Raw genomic sequence first — 8582 nt, forward strand, 5'->3', positions numbered from 1 at the left:
CGGAAAGGAGAGAGGAGAGGAGAGGAAAGGAGAGAGGAGAGAAGAGATGAGAGAGAGGAGAAGAGAAGAGAGAGGAGAAGAGAGAGGAGAGGAGAGGAGGGGAGAGAGGAGAAGAGGTAGGAGAGGAGAAAGAAGACGAGAGGAGAGGAGAGGAGAGGAGAGGGGAGGAGAGGAGAGGAGAGAGAAGAGAAGAGAGGAGAGGAGAGGAAAGGAGAGAGGAGAGGAGAGAGGAGAAAGGAGAGGAGAGAGGAGAAAGGAGAGGAGAGGAGAGGAGAGGAAAGGAGAGAGGAGAGAAGAGGAGATGAGAGAGGAGAAGAGAGGAGAAGAGAAGAGAGAGGAGAGGAGAGAAAATAGAAGAGAGAGGAGAGGAGAGAGCGACAGCCAGAGCCAGAGCGAGGGAGAGCTTCCTCCTGTCCAGAGTCATCATTGAACCGTACAAGTGAAATTTTAGCGCGCTTTTTGAGTTCGTAGTGTTGCCGCAATATTTTCTGTACCACTTTCATGTGCTGCAGTGTTTCACATCACAATCTCCTCATTCATTATATACTTTTACATTTAGATTTTCGCCTTGCATTGTGATGTGCATTTTTTGTCCGCAGTTTAAGTGTTAATCGAGACTACTTTCTTAATCCATTATCCTTAATCCAGACTGTTCTTAATCCTCTGTCGTTAATCTTAAGTATTTCCAATCCACTATTCTTAATCCAGAGAAATTTCTTAATCTACTATCCTTAATACCGACTATTTTCGTAATTCAGTATCCTTAATCGAGACTATTTTCTTAATCCACTATCCTTCATTCTGACTATTTTCTAATCCAGTGTCCATAATTCAGACTATTGTCTTAGTCCACTGTCCTCAATTCTGACTATTTTCTTAATCCATTACCATGAATCCAGACTTTTTCCTTAATTTACCATCCTTATTGTGAATTTCTTGACTCTATTATCTTTGTTGCAGTCTATTTTCTTAATCCACTATCTTTAACTCAGACTATTGTCTTCATTGAACATCCTTAATCCGGTACAATTTGCCCAATGTCCTTAATCCAGACTATTTCTGTACTCATTTCACTACTCTTATTTTCTTTTTGTGAGCTACTTTTGAGCAGGCTTTTTATTCATTTATTTCATCCCTCTGCTGATCTCCATGATACATTACAAAAAGATGAGGGCAGAGTGGACGCGGGAGGGCGGCCTGCTCAGTGAGGGAAGATGTCGAGGCGGAATTGTTTCCTGTTGAGCTTCAAGGTCATGGTCGAATGAACATAATGTATGGCTGCTCGTAATTGACAGAGCAGCGGTCGTCCAAATACGAAGTCAAAGTCGCTAACCCCCTGGTTGGTGTCCATCTGCAGTGTGAGTGTGCCACTGCCAAAATGCAGCATGACTCGTGTCGGCAGCGGAGTCTCGCTTCCTGTCCTGCGCCGCACGTTGTACCGGCCGATCTTGGTGATAGAGAATGGTATGCTGGAGCATGTGTCCAGCAGCACCGTCAGCGGCTCCTCGATGCCTGGTGCTTGTGCGGCAAACGCGAACACCTTCCCTTCGCGCCCTGGCTGAGGTCTCCGCCGCAGACGTTCCGGGTGACGCAGGAACAAGGTGCTGCTGCCGTCGGGATGGAACTCTTGCCGCATCCCTGCCTCCTGCAGGCGGCTCATGGACAGCACTATCACGTCGTTGCGAGAGCTGACCTCCGCCTCCTTTGGAAACACCAGCATGGGTGTGTTGACCGCGAGGCCGTCCTTCAGCACCACCAGCACCTCGGGCAGCATGATCACGTCCAGCAACAGGATGCCATTCCAGGTAGAAAAGAGTATTTTTTCTGTCTTCTCGCGGCCCGTGAGGAGGCCCGCTCTCCGGGCCAGTGACAGAAACATGATACTGGCTGAGGCGCCAGTGTCAAAATAGACAAGACACGGATGGCCGTGCACTGTGGCGTCCTTCATGTGTCCTTCCTCAAGATGAACACGGCAGTACTCGCTCACACTCCTCTTTTCTTTGACTATTTCGGCCTCCACTTTCAGCTTCAGCACGTTGTTGCTGTCCCGCCCTCTCCTCTTCCTGAGCTGGTCAAGGATACGCTCCAACGGCCTCCTCTTCTTTGGCTGTTTCTCTTCACCCTTCCTCTTGTTGGCCTGGCTGTCTTGTTCCTCCTTGTCCTGCCTCTTCCTCTTGTTGGCCTGGCTGTCATGTTCCTCCTTGTCCTGCCTCTTCCTCTTGTTGGCATGGGTGTCATGTTCCTCCTTGTCCTGCCTCTTCCTCTTGTTGGTCTGGGTGTCATGTTCCTCCTTGCCCTGCCTCTTCCTCTTCTCGGCCTGGCTGTCATGTTCTTTATTGTCCTGCACCTTCTTCTTCTTCTTGGCCTGAGTGTCATGGTCCTCCTTGTCCTGCTTCTTTTTTTTCTTGGCCTGGCTATCATGGTCTTCAATACTTTTCCCTTTCCTCTTCTTGGCTTGGCTCTCACGTTTTTCCGTGCTCCTCTTCTTGGCTTGTTCCTCGTAGTCTTCGTTATCCTACTTTTTCCATTTGTTGATGGAATCCTTAATGCGTTTACAGCACTCCATATTCCACCCTTTCTTTCGTTCTTTCATACCTTCTCCCTTGTTCTTTTTGTCTTTGTTCTCGTGGTCTTCCGTGTCCTTGTTTTTCTTTTCCTGCTTCTCGTGGTCCTTCGTGTCCTTCTTCCTCTTCCTGTCTTGCATCTCGTGGTCCACCGTGTCTTTCTTGCTCTTCTTGTCCTGGTTTTCGTCGTCCTCTGTGTCTTGCTTCTTCCTCTTCTTGGTGGGGTCCATAATCGGATAGAAATATTCCATCCTCATCCGCGTGTTGGTTTTTAAGTTACTCGCCTTCGTCTGCTTTTTGGGTTCCGTAACCCCTTCAGTGTTGGTTTTCTTGTGACTGGTGCAGTCTTCGAGGTTTCCCAAGCTCCTCCACTTGCTGTGGTGCTTGGTCTCTTTCCTCTCCTGCGTGTTCCTCTTCTCACCGAGGGTCTCGTGAGCGTCCATTGATTGTTGTTTCTTGTTGTTGTTGTTGAATCTTGCAGTATTCAGCGGTGCGCCAAAATCCTCTGTAGAAAATCCAGGCATTGGCCAGTCTTACTGAGATCCTGATGCCAGTGTTAGTATACCCCAGCGCTGGCTTCCTGAACCACTCAGCAGCTTGGAGCTAAAGCGCTGCGGCTCCCACCAGGTGGACCAATCAAAGACCTTGCTTCTAGAATGTGATAAGGTCTTTAGCCAATCAGATACAAGAATGAAACAAGGTAAAGAATTAAGATTATTTTTCATCGGCAACAGAGATGCACCCTTTCCGTTAAGTTGCCAAACCAACACTGCAATCATTAACTCACTTTAAAACTATAAATATAATACATTTATATGATTTAGTATATTTAATTCTCTAAATATCCTTTCTCTCAGTCAGTTATCTCTCTTATCTGAGTCTGTATCGATACATCAGCACCTGTGCACTGATATCGCACTAACATTTTCACGCCACCACTGTCTGACAGCCACTTAGAGCCTTGGAAATCCTCGCCATAAATAACTATTCACACAGCGTAACTGACGTTTAGTTTTGGGGTCAGCTAAAATGACTTACACTGCGACATTCTCGTGTCACTGTGTAGAGGAGAGCAAGTTCAGTTCCGCGCTCACACATCCAAGGGAAGAAAACGAGCCGTGACCCTTTTTTGTGCATCAGTGAGGAAGCGAGAAGAGCAAGAGGTGGATCATTGTGATGTGAGGACACAGCATGCTCATTATGTTCAACAACACGGATTAACCTCACTTTATTATTTTGTATGTATGCATGTAGTGTGTTCTTCGTTTAGTGTACCATGCTTTGGTTAAATATTCTGAGTGGAAGAGTAATTTAACAAGATGTTTCGCAACACCATCTGTTGCTCACTGCAAAATTACAGGAATAAGAAGACGAAGAGGAGGGAGAAAGAAAAAAAAAAACAGCAGGAGAAGGAGGAGGAGGAGGAGGAGCAGGAGGAGGAGGAAGAATATATTTGAAAATCTTGGTATGATACTGCAAAGAAAATAAATAAATAAATAAAATAAATAAATAAATAAAATAAATAAATAAAAGTATATAGAAAAACAGCGTCATCCCCTCATTTCCCTCACCACCACCACCATCACTTACCCCCACTGGTCTCTCTCTCTCTCTCTCTCTCTCTCTCTCTCTCTCTCTCTCTCTCTCTCTCTCTCTCTCATCTGATCATTCACGCAAGGCAAAAGAAAAAGAAATAGAGAAAGTACTAACCATATTTATTTGATATCAAAAGCATTACCGTTTTCCATTGTAAAATTACGAAAGATTCAGAATGACTAAATAAAGCGGGTCAGTTGAAGAGCGCAGCCAATTATACTAGGTTCACCTAAGCTAGATTCCTGGTGCTTATGGGGTTTGTTAGGCTGCAGCTGATTGGCTGGACCGCTCTCTCGCAAGCACTCTCGTGAGGCCACACTTTGCATGCTCCAGTGAGACATGTTTCTATATCGTATGCCATAGCTCACTGCACACAAGGGACAGCCAGTTTTGGTTCACACCGTCAGACTCAGCAGTGACTGTAGAACGAAGATGCGTTATAAAAAAATTGAGAAAATAAATAAAATGGTATTACGACGAACTGAACTATAAAGATGTAAAAAAAAAAAAAAGGTGTTTATAGCATCTTTTGTTTATAACATGTTTATCGTTTTTGACATGTTTTACTTATGCTCGCTGTTTTCAACACTTGCTCATTGAATGAAATATATTGTTACATTAGGCAGGGAAAAAAAAAAAATAAACAAATAAACAAATAAACTGGTGAACACGATAGTGTGATCAGAATTTGGAGGTTGGTCTGGTACAAGAAAAGATGTCTCAGAGTGGTTAGCAATTAAGGAAAGATGTGTCAGATAGTTGTAGAAGGGTTTAGTAGTGACGTTTATGGGAATACCTCTTTATCTATTTGTATCTTTAAACTACATGTAGAAATAATGAAGAAAGTGATGATATGGCGTGTCTTGGTTCCTTTGTTGTTATGATTGGACACAAGAAGAAGAAAAATAACTACAAAATGTGGAGGAAAAGAATAAATAAAAAAAAATACGTTGAAGAAGAATAAAAGAGAAAAAGAAAAAATAGTTGAAGAGAACGAAAAGAAAAAGTGGAGTTTTTTTTTTTTATATTGGTGACTGTCTCATTTCCTAACAGTAGGAAAGTGTCTGGAAATCAAGATAATTGTCAATTATTGACTATATTCTATTCACACATATGTATATATATTCACACATATGTATATGTATATGTATATGTAATATATTCACACATATGTAGGAGGGACACCGGCCAAGGGCCGGTGTCCCTCCTACATAATATATATATATATATATATATATATATATCATTATTCCCATGGCCTGAATGGATGTGTAGCTAACATACGATTTCGATTGCTGGATTTTTTTCCTTTCTCATGATGTCAGACTAGGGATGCTGAATTTTAATTCTATATATTTTTTTTTTTACTTTTATTCGCACCTTCATATGTGTAATAAATAAACATTTCTTTATATTATAATTACCTCTAAATAAACAAGAATTGCACGCTCAAGTAAATGGTTGGATGTGCGTGTGGCAACACTCACGTCTCAGGGCCTTGGTTACGACACCCGCAGTTCTCAAAGAATAGAACATGCTATGAATTTTAAGAGTTTCAGTTTTCCTTTCTGATTACTGTGACGTGTCGTTTCCTATTTCTTATGCCTTACTGGTTATAGATTTGAGAAGTAATTTATTAGGAGAAAGTGACTCACTTTGTTATGTAATGGTTGTTTGGGAAAGAGAGCAGCCCGCCCTGTGTAGCCAACTCCGCAACATTTATAACAAAAATCTTTATCCCTCTCCAATACCGTAGCTTTCAATTTCACTTTATTGCTTTCATATATGGATGTTGACATAGGCATTGAAAAAAGAAAATAATTCCCTAATATGTCTCAATTCGTACAGGAGTATTCAGTCTATAGTAAATTTGTACTGAAAAAAATAGGTATGTAAATGAAAACATTCACTCCTGACTTGTCAAAATACTCTTTGTTACTGTTAGTGACAAGTCTTACACTTACAAACAAAACTGAAGGCCGTAATAAGGCTCAAAAACGTATTTATACGTACTTTATACGTAAAAATCGTATTTATACGTACCAAACTCTTCTGGAAGAGGTACGTATATATACGTACTTAACACTATACGGGTTAAGTAGGATATTATTTAAAAACTACTTTGCTTTCTCGTTTCGATACCCTATGTGAGGCACTTTGCACTTATCTGCATTAAAACTCATTTTGCCAGGTTTGCCCTCACTCTGACAACTTGTCTAGATTTTTCTAGACAATATAGATATTATTTTTTTTAGAGACTTCGGAAATTGCTATTTTCGTGTCATCAGCAAACTTCGATATTATACTGGTAACACCCTCATCTACATCGTTTATATAAACAAGGAAGAGAACAGATCCTAAGACTGATCCCTGTGGTACCCCGCTGGTTACGTTAGTCCACTTGGATGCTTTTCCATTTATTACTACTTTGTTTACGGTTGTTTAGCCAGTTTTCTACCCATCGCAACACGTCGCCGTGGATACCATGTGTAGTTTAATCCGTAAACGTTAGTGAGGAACTTTGTCGAAGGCCTTTTTAAAATCAAGATATATTATATCTACTGCTTTACTCTCTTTATACTGGCTCAGAATATCATGGAAGAAATCTAAGAGGTTTGTCAAACAAGAGCGTTTGTTACGGAAACAGTGCTGAGTATTTTCAAGTAAGTTGTTTTCTTCTAGGTGATTAACGAGTTTATCTCTTATTAGTGCTTCAAGTATTTTTCATATGAGTGAGGTTAAGTTAACTGGCCGGTAATTACATAGTAAAGATTTACTGCCTTTTTGAAAATCGGAGTTAGGTTAGCAAGCTTCCACTTTATCAAACATTGTTTTTTTTAGATTTTTGTCCTGCCACCCACTCTCTTTCTTTAAGTGGTGTAGGGCAGTGATAGTCAACCTGGCTGCATGGTGCATCCCAGGGTGCAGGAATTTTTGAAAAGATACCTAGAAACAATGTGGTGCAAGGAGGGATACATGACATAGCCAGTGTGTATTGTAGTACACATTACGAAAATATGCTTCAGAAAGAATTGTCTCGTGTTAGAAATTAACTTAAACTGATATTGAGATTATTACAAAATTTATGTATTACATATATTAGTGTATTATACTCAGACGCAACTCTAGCCTCAGGTTTGAAATGTGGCATTTTGTTGTATCATATACACATATTAAGCACCCTATGACAATTATTTAGAACCAAGAAGCTATTTTCCACCTTTAAAATGAAAACATGATACTTTTACTTATATTTTTCAGTGTTTAAGCTAGAGAAAAACGTGAAATATTAATGTATTTTCTTGTTTTTAGTCAATCGTTCTAGGCGCGAGTGTACATGAACTTCTCAAAAGCTCCTTGGAAAATGTTGTGAACCAGTGGTATAGGAGATATAGCAAGGGTAACGTAAGCAAAATTCACAGGATCACTAATTAGGATAGAACAAGAAATAATGGGCTCAAGCTTCAAAACGTTAGATAAAAAAAAAAAAAGAGGAAGGAATTGATTCTCAAATAGAGTGATAGATAAATGGAATGGGCTCAGTAATTAAGTTGTTAGTGATGATTCGTTAGGAAGCTTTAAAAGAAGATTAAAGAAATTTATGGACGGGGATGATAGATGGAAGTAGGTAAGTATGTATTATACAGGTATTGGCACATGTAGGCCTGATGGCTTCTTGCAGCTTCCCTTGTTTTCTAATGTTCTTGTGTTCTTATGAACCATTTATGCCAAAGTTTTTGTCCTGTCCACTCCTACACTTCTAATCAAGAACAAAAAGGAAATGAAATATGTAAGAAGGAAGAATGAAACAAGAATGAAGAAAGAAGTAAGAAAGTAGAAAGAATAAATTAAAGAAAAAATGATAAACACAAAAGCAAGAAGCAAGATTACAAGAAGCTATCACCGACCAGATAGATGTGAGATGAGACGTGATCACCGAGGAGAACAACAAGATGCGGTGAGTCATCACAAGACTATGAGAGCTGCACGTTAGCAACAGATTACAAGAAGAGGTAAAAACGTGGATATCAATAAATAAGTATATAAGGGGCGCAGAGGTCACCGACAGCAATTGATATGGGCAAGACGGACAGCCGGCACAACACAGGAAACACCGCCGCCTTGTTCCTGATTAGATGTGATTAGCGAAGTTACTCGATAATGAACCTTATTGAAAGTTAAGGGAAAATAAACTGTATGATCGAAGTATGGGAAGATGAATATATCTTTACTTGAAGATCTTTCAACATTTTCACGTTGGGAGGAAGGTGGACACTTCCACATTCCCGATATCTGGGTTGTCGTGACTGTCAATCAATTGTACACATTCGCTGGAGTGGCGTCAGTGATGGGCACTTTGAGGAAAGAAACCATCCGGGACTACTGGAGCACTGATATCATGACTGATGCAATACAGCAAGT

At 40.8% G+C, this 8582-nt stretch overlaps 1 long non-coding RNA gene across 1 annotated transcript; it reads right to left on the minus strand.

The window, feature by feature from the left end:
* Positions 1–4262: 4262 nt before the first annotated feature.
* Positions 4263–8350, minus strand: LOC135109043 (uncharacterized). Its single transcript, XR_010272556.1, has 2 exons — positions 8069–8350; positions 4263–4579 (listed from the first exon to the last, which is right to left on the minus strand). It is a non-coding gene; the product is annotated as an uncharacterized LOC135109043 (long non-coding RNA).
* Positions 8351–8582: the final 232 nt, after the last annotated feature.

This window comes from Scylla paramamosain, chromosome 18, assembly GCF_035594125.1.
Source record: "Scylla paramamosain isolate STU-SP2022 chromosome 18, ASM3559412v1, whole genome shotgun sequence".
In the NCBI taxonomy this organism is placed as follows: domain Eukaryota; kingdom Metazoa; phylum Arthropoda; class Malacostraca; order Decapoda; family Portunidae; genus Scylla; species Scylla paramamosain.